The sequence below is a fragment of the Carlito syrichta genome, unplaced genomic scaffold (genome assembly GCF_000164805.1).
Source record: "Carlito syrichta isolate Samal-C Ts95f unplaced genomic scaffold, Tarsius_syrichta-2.0.1 Scaffold287424, whole genome shotgun sequence".
NCBI lineage: Eukaryota > Metazoa > Chordata > Mammalia > Primates > Tarsiidae > Carlito > Carlito syrichta.
In genome coordinates, this window is record NW_007231520.1 from 9,270 (window position 1) to 17,829 (window position 8,560).

Genomic DNA, 8,560 nt, shown 5'->3' on the forward strand with positions numbered 1-8,560 from the left:
AACCACTTACAGACCTTACCCCTGCTGGGCTACCGCATCCTTGTAAACACACTGGTGTCCCTGTTGAAGGCTCTGTGCTCTGATGCTTCTAGAGTTAAAAATGTTTAAAATGAGCCGGGCTCGGTGGCTCAGCCTGTAATCCCGCACCTTTGGGAGGCTGAGGTGAGTGGATTGCCTGAGCCCGCGGGTTCGAGACCCGCCTGGGCAGCAAGACCTCATCTCTACAATAAATCAAAAAATCAGCTGGGCGTGGTAGCGCATGCCTATAATTCCGGCTACTTGGAAGGCTGCAGTGGAAGGATCACCGGAGCCCAGCAGGTCGAGGCTGCGGTGGCCGAGAGCGGCCACTGCACTCCAGTCTGGGCGACAGAGTGAGACTCCAAATCAAAAAAAAAGGATATTGGATAGTTTACAAAAGTCCTGCATGACTAGGGAACCCAAACGGGAGGCTTTATAGCCAGCAACAAAGGCCTGGATCTCATCTGGAAGCTGATCTGGTGAAGACAGTCCTGATGCTCCGGCTGGACATCCATTCTGCCCCCGTTGCCATCACCAAGGTCAGACATTGCTCCTGGCATCAGAATCTTGTCGCTGTCACCTCCAAAAACTAGATGTAAATGCTTCCACTGCATCTATCCTCCTTGACACAAGATCTGTGGGTATTTCCACATCTTATCTCCAGAAGATCTGGGGAAAGCAAGTGTCTGGTGCTTTCATCTCTTTCTGTGGGAGGTGGGCTCTGCCTTCTTAGCTGGGAGATTGCCCAAATGTAGGAGAGGTTTAGATAACTCTCCTGTGGGAAACTAGGAGAGAACAATGGGTAACTAGGAGATAACCAGATGTTCACTGCAGGGGGACTGGATTCCTTGATGCTCTTGATACTCTAAGTCTCCTAACCCTCTCTGAGACACATTGACATTTGTGCACCAAGGTGCATGGTGTGGACCCCTGTTCCCACAGAATCACTTGTGAGAACTGCTCCTTCAGCTTCCACCTGTGGCCTCCCCTGCCCAAGGCCAAGTCTGGTCCCTGGTGTTCTTTTCCTGCTCCTCCTTGCAATAGTGTAGGGTCCACTACCTCCAAAACACTGAAATGAAATCTGCTCCTGGTGGGAGGCCATCTTACCTGTTCAGGATGGTTTTGTCTGAAGCAAGCTCTTTCACCACAGTGGAAGTTAATGACATCATTGAAAACTCTCTCCCAAATACATGGGTACCCCCTGAACAGTGAAGTGACTGAAAAGGTTCTAGTAGGTGAAATGGTATCCTGGCAGGGCAGGAGCTGGGAATTAAATGTTTTCAGCATATGGGCTGCAGTAGCTTCCTTTCTCACAAGTATTCATCTGCATCAACTGACTTACATGGCAGAATCTAGGGAAAAACCAGCTTCAATTCTGTCCATAATTTAGAAATATGTGAACTTGTAGGAAAGACTTGGCAGGCCCCAGAGGAAGTAAACTGTGAAACTTTCGATATTCCTGATGTTACCTGGCATGCTAGTCAGATGTTTAAAAGGGCCAGGGGAGCCGGGCTCGGTGGCTCAGCCTGTAATCCCGCGCCTTGGGAGGCTGAGGTGAGTGGATTGCCTGAACCCACAGGTTCGAGACCCACCTGGGTAACTTGGCGAGACCTCGTCTTTACAATAAATCAAAAATTAGCTGGGCATGGTAGCACGCGCCTGTAGTTCCAGCTACTTGGAAGGCTGAGTCGGAAGGATCGCCGGAGCCCAGCAGGTCGAGGCTGCGGTGGCCGGGAGCAGACACTGCACTCCAGTCTGGGGAACAGAGACTCCAACTCAAAAAAAAAAAAAGAAAAAGAAAAAGGGGCCAGGGTGAGGAGGGTGGATCAGGGGCACACAGGGAACAGCATTAGGCCCAATATTAGAACCTATCCTGAGTGTTTGCTCCATGGGAAAGAATGACGATATATATCAGTTGAGAAAATGGTTTTAATACAGTCCATCAGTTTGGGGCTCAAACAATAGTTTCCCATCCTCCACAACTGAGTGTAGTACTCAGGGAGGTAATAGTTTATTTATTTGATTGTTTTACTTACTTTTTATGGACATTGATGTCTGGGGAAATTAGCAGGCATTTGCCCTTCAGGGATGGGGCGACAGCAGGATACAGGGTATCCTATTCCATTTTGGGTTGCTGTAAAAACATGACATAGATTGGGAAGTGTATAAATAAAAGGAATTTGTTTTTCACTGTCCTGGAGGCTGGGAAGTCTAGTACAAAGGTGCCAGCATCTGGCGAGGACCTTCATGACATCTCATGGTAGATGGTGGAAAAGGAAGTGAGTATAAGCAAGAAAAGTGCAAGAGGGAGTTGAACTCATAGCAATATTGTCATAGCACTATTAATGTATTCATGAGAGCAAAACCCTGATGATCTAATCACTCTTGTTAGGCCTTACCTCCCAACACTGCTGCATTGTGAATTAAGTTTCCAACATATGAACTTTAGGGAACACATTCAAACCATAGTATGAGGACAGGCCAGATCAGAGATGACTCCTCTGTGGAAATGATGGGGATGGCTACCAGACTTTTGTATTGGTGGCAATAATTACGGTACACCAAGGATTGGCAGAGATGGATTGCAGCCTGCCAGCATGGAAGGCTGCACTCATGGGCATCTCTGAGAAGCAGTGGGGACCAGCTGCTGCAGCATTCTGGCTCAGCCAGCAGAGACAGTAGCAAAAGGGAAAGATTTACAGATTCTAGAAAATAGAAGCCAGAGGCCGTGGTGAACTTGGGCTCAGAGAGGTACTTCTGAGGACCTGTGGAAGCCATGGGTGCATAGTCCTGGTTCAATGAGCAATGAAAAAATTGATGATAGTAATGATGGTGATAAGAGCTAATATTTATGGAACACTTACTGCATGACAGAGAGTATTCTAAGGGCTTCCATGTCTTTATTCATTGAGTTCTTAGTACAACCCTATCAGATAGATATTCTTATCCTCCTTTTACAGATTAAAAATGAAGGCTTAGATCGGTTGTTATGTGGCAGACTGTATTTTCCAAAATTCTACAATGTAACCTCAATCATCCTACCATTGAAATGGGGTCTATTCCCCTCCATTTGAATCTGAGCAGGCTTTCGGCTCTTTTGTAATCAATGGACTCTTGCAGAAATAAGGCCATGTGACTTACAAGGCTAGGTCAGAAAAGGAGATCAGTTATCACCTTGTTTACTGGAATACTTACCCTGAAGTCAAGGAAGCAGTCTGACTGTCCAAGGCTGCCACGCTGTGAAGAAGTCCAAACTAACCCAGATGGAGAGATCACATGGAGAGAGGCCTAAAATTACATGAGAAAGAAGAGAAAGATACCTAGCCTGTCCCAGCAATTCCCTGCCCCCGCTTTTCCAGTTTTAACCTCTGACTTCGAACTCATGGGAGACACAGAGACAAGCCCTTCCTAAACTCCCAACCCATGGTAACAAGGCGATTATTGCTGTTAAAAGTCACCATGTTTGGGGATAATTTGCAACGCAACAATAGCTACAACAACGCAACAATAATAACAAGTGACTTGCCTAAGGTTTATAGGTGGTAGAGTTAAGATTTAAACCATCAGTATGGTTCGATACCTACACACGTAAAGATACTTTTTGGGGGAATATTTCTGATATACCTGCTGTCTCAGTCCATTTTTTGTTGCTATAACAAAATACCTGTGGTTAGGTAACTTATAAAGAACAGAAACATTTACCACAGTTCTGGAAGATGAGGGGTCCAAGATCAAGACACCAGCGTTTTGTCTGTCTAGTGAGGTGATTCTCTGTTTTCAAGATGGTGCTTGATGCTGTATATTCCAGTTGAGAGGAACACTGTGTCTTCACATGGCTGAAGAGGTGGAAGGGCAAACAGGGGTCAAACTTCTTTCACAAAATCCCTTTACAGTGGTATTCATTATTCTATTTATAAGGGCAAGGCTGGATCTGGGCTCGGTGGCTCAGCCTGTAATCCCGCGCCTTTGGGAGGCTGAGGTGAGTGGATTGCCTGAGTCCGTGGGTTCGAGACCCGCCTGGGTAACTTGGCAAGACCTCATCTCTAAAATAAATCAAAATGAGCTGGGCATGGTAGCACGTGCCTGTAGTTCCAGCTACTTGGAAGGCTGAGGCGGAAGGATCGCCGGAGCCCAGCAGGTCGAGGCTGCAGTGGCCCGGAGCGGCCACTGCACTCCAGTCTGGGTGACAGAGTTGAGACTCCAACTCAAAAAATAAAAAAATAAAAATATAAGGGCAAGGCCTTAAGATCTAAACACCTCCCCCAAAGGACTCATTTCTCAACATTTTATATTGGGAATTAAGTTTCCAGCACATACATTTTTGGGGACACATTCAGACTATAGCCTCTGGGGAAGAAAATTGATTCTTGCATAATCCTGTGGAGTTCAAAATTCACAAGATTCTGGGGACAGGTGCATTGGTTTGTGCTTATAATCCCAATGTTTTGGGAGGCTGAGGCAGGAGGATCAATTTAAGCCAGGAGTTTAAGACCATCCTGGGCAACATAGTGAGACCCTGTCTCTAAAAAATATTAATAATCATCATAAAAATAGTTGGTTTCTTCTCCAGGAAAACACCAAATGGCGGATGACACCAGTGCAATGGGAGGGCTGGGGGAGTGGGGAGTAGGAGATGATGGTGCCTGGAATGGGAGACTGGTAGCTTCCACGGAGGTTTCAGCAGCTGCCCCTGGGGGACCAAGGTTGCAGCTGTGGTCTGGGTAGGGCAGAAACCACAGAATTCATGAAGACCAGGCCGAGGACAAGGAATAGTTGCCCGTCAACAAGCTGGGCCGCCTGGTCAAGGACATGAAGATCAAGTCCCAGAAGAGATCTATCTCTTCTCCTGACCACTGAGGAGTCTGCGATCATTGACTTCTTCCATGGGCATCTCTGAAGGATGAGGTTTTGAAGATTATGCTGGTACAAAAGCAGACCTGCACTGGTCAGAGGACCAGGTTTAAGGTATTTGTTGCCATCAGGAACTGCAATGGCCATGTCAGTCTGGGTGTTAAGTGCTCCAAGGAAGTATCCACTGCCATCTGAGGGGCCAAACTGTCCACTGACCCTATGCAGAGAGGCTAGTGGGGGAACAAGATCGGTAAGCCCCACACTGGCCCTTGCAAGGTGACAGGATGCTACAGCTCTGTGCTGGTATACCTTATTTCTGCTCCCAGGTTCACTGGCATTGTCTTGATTCCTGTGCCCAAGAAACTACTGCTGATGGCTGGTATTGATGACTGCTACACCTTAGCCAGGTACTGCACTGCCACCCTGGTCAACTTTGCCAAGGCCACCTTTGATGCCATCTCTAAGATCTATAGCCACTTTACCCCTGACCTGTGGAAAAAGACTGTATTCACCAAGTCTCCCTCAGGAATTCTCCGACCTTCTTGTCAAGACCCACACCAGAATCTCTGTGCAAAGGACCCAGGCTCCAGGTGTGGCAACAACATAGGGTTTTTATATGAGAAAAATAAAGTGAATCTGACCTGTAAAAAAAAAATGTGCCAGGCAAGTTGGCATGCACCTGTAGTCCCACCTTCTCAGGAGGCTGAGGCAGGACAACACCTTGAACCCAGAAGTTCAAGGCTACATGTAGTAAGTTACAGGAAGCCACTGCACTCCAGCCTGGGTAACCGAGTGAGACTCTGTTCTTAAAAAAAATTCACAGTCAGTTTCTGTGGCTCAGCCTGTAATCCCACGCTTTGGGAGGCTGAGGTGAATGGACTGCCTGAGCCCGCGGGTTCAAGACCCACCTGGGTAACTTGGCGAGACCTTATCTCTACAATAAATCAAAAATTAGCTGGGTGTGATAGCCTGCGCCTGTAGTTCCAGCTACTTGGAAGGCTGAGGCGGAAGGATCGCCAGAGCCCAGCAGGTCAAGGGTGCGGGGGCCGGGAGCGGCCACTGCACTCCAGTCTGGGGACAGAGTGAGACTCCAACTCAAAAAAACCAACAACAACAACAACAACAAAAAAAACCAAAAAAAGTAATAGTCCAAATAAATAACATTATTAAAAAAATTCACAAGATTCAAGTATAATTTTAATTTATAATTTTTTTGTCTGTTTTTTTAGAAATGGGGTCTCACTCTGTCACCCAGATTGCAGTACAGTGGTGCAATCATATCCCACTGTAACCTCAAACTCCTGATCCACCGGCTTTAACCTCCCAACTAGCTAGAACTACAGGCACAAGCCACCACATCTGGCTAATTAAAAAATTTTTTTTGTAAAGATAGAGTTTTGCTATGTTGCCTAGGTTGGTCTTGAACACCTGGCCTAGAACAATTCTCCTGACTTGACTCTCCCAAACATATCTTTTCTTTGTAAAAAAAATGTCTGGCTTTTCTTTAGCAAATGAATTACAATTAAGTCAGATGTGCTGGCATGGTTTGAAGGTGACCCTTATGTTGAAACTTAATCCCCAATGCAACAATGTTGAAAGGTGAGACCTCTAAGAGATTAGGTCAAGAGGGCTCTGCTCTCATGAATGGATTAATGCCATTATCAAGGGAGTCAGATTCTGAATAATGAGTTTGGCTTCCTTCCTGCTCTCTTTCACCATGTAATGCCTTCCACTAAACTATGATACAGCAAGAAGGTCCTTACCAGATGCAGCCCCTTGTTCTTGGTCTTCCTCGCCTCCAGGACAATGAGCCAAATACATTTCTGTTCATTATAAATTACCCCATGTGTGGTATTCTGTTATAGCAGCACACATGAACTAAGACAGAAAATTGGTACCAGAGAGTGGGGTATTGTTAGGAGGAGTATCTAAAACCGTGGAAGCTTCTTTAGAACTGGGTAGAGGCCAAAACAGTTTTGAAATGAATGCTAGAAAAAGCCTGTATTGCCATGAATAAAGTGTTAAGGGCAATTATGGTGAAGTCTTAAGAGAAGAGAATAGCTATAGGAAGAGTCTGAAATTTCTTAGAGATTATATAAGTGCATGTGATCATGAACGTGATCCGTGATAGTAGAAATATGGACAGTAAAGGTCATTCTGATGAGGTCTCAGACAAAAGTGAGGGATATCATTGGAAACTAGAGTAAAGGCCACTTTTGTTATAAATTGGCAAAGAACTTGGCTGAATTGTGTCCATGCCCCAGAGCTTTATGAAAGGCAGAATTTCAGAGTGATAAACTAGGATATTTGGTGGAAGAAATTTCTAAATAAAATAATGAAGGAGCTACATGGTTACTTCTAACCACATATAGTAAGCTGCAAGAGTAGAAATGATTTAAAGATGGAATTTATAAATAAGAGGGAAACAGAGCAGAAAGATTTGGGAAATTTGCAGCCTGGCCATGTAAAGTGTGAAAAGATATCTGTAGGAGAGAAAGCCAAGGATGTGGCCAAGCAACTGTTTGTTAAAGACATTAGTAATGGTAGGAGGGAGCCTGCTGGACTCGGTGGCTCAGGCTATAATCCCGCGACTTTGAGGGGCGGAGGTGAGTGAATTGCCTGAGCCCACGGGTTCGAGACCCTCCTGGGCAACTTGGCGAGACCTCATCTCTACAATAAATCAAAAAATTAGCCGGGCGTGGTAGCGCGTGCCTGTAGTTCCAGCTACTTGGAAGGCTGAGGTGGAAGGATCACTCCAGTCTGAGGCGAGAGAGTGAGACTCCAACTCAAAAAAAAAAAAAAAAGGGAGCCAGGTGCTCCCATCCAAACAAAGGGAGAATGACCCTGAAAGCATTTCAGAGATCTTTCAACTTGCCCCTCCCATCTAGAACCTTGAGGGCAAGGTTTCCAGAGAGCCACCTGCAGGATGTCAGCACTTACTGCCCTGCATCGCATTGCCTCAAAGGTCAGCTCCCCGCATTTCAGCACAGTGCTCTTTGACCTCTCCAGCTGTGGCTTGGCTGGCCCAGCCACCCCTCCAGAAAGTACAGGCTGTGGCAGGGGCAGTGTGGTGCTAATTTGGGCAGATGTGCCGAGTACATGAGCTGTGAGGTCATGGTGGCCTCCACTTAGATTGCAAGAGATGTGTTGAACAGCCTGGAGTCCCAGGAAGAGATTTGTCACAGGGGCGGAGCCACTGAGAGCCTTCACTAGGACAATGCCTAGTGGAATGATAGGAAGGCAGCTAGTCCTGAGATTCCAGAACGGCTGAGATACCAGTGTGCAACTCCAGCCTGTGAGAGTTGCAAGCATGATGAGCTGCTATGTGGGCTGAGCCGGACAGCCACAGCAGAATAGTAACCCTATACGAGTAGCTCTGTGGTTGAAAGGTTGCTTGAGGCAGTATGTCCAGGTGGCAGTACATAGACTAAAATATTATTCTGAAGCTTTAAGATTTAATGTTTTAAAAAAAATGTAATGTCTGCCCTGTTGGGTTTTGGACTGACTTTGGGCTTATTACTCCTTTCTTCTTGCCTATTTCTCCTTTTTGAGATGGAAATGTCTATCCCACCATTCTTTTTTAAAAGTATGTAACTTGGCCAGGGAAGTTGGCTCAGCCTGTAATCCCAGCACGTTGGGAGGCCGAGGCGAGAGGATTGCCTGAGCCCAGGGGTTCGAGACCAGCCTGGGC

General features: G+C 46.3%; 1 pseudogene; it reads left to right on the forward strand.

Annotated features, from left to right (window-relative positions):
* Positions 1-4,776: 4,776 nt before the first annotated feature.
* On the forward strand, positions 4,777-5,476 carry LOC103254740 (annotated as a pseudogene).
* Positions 5,477-8,560: the final 3,084 nt, after the last annotated feature.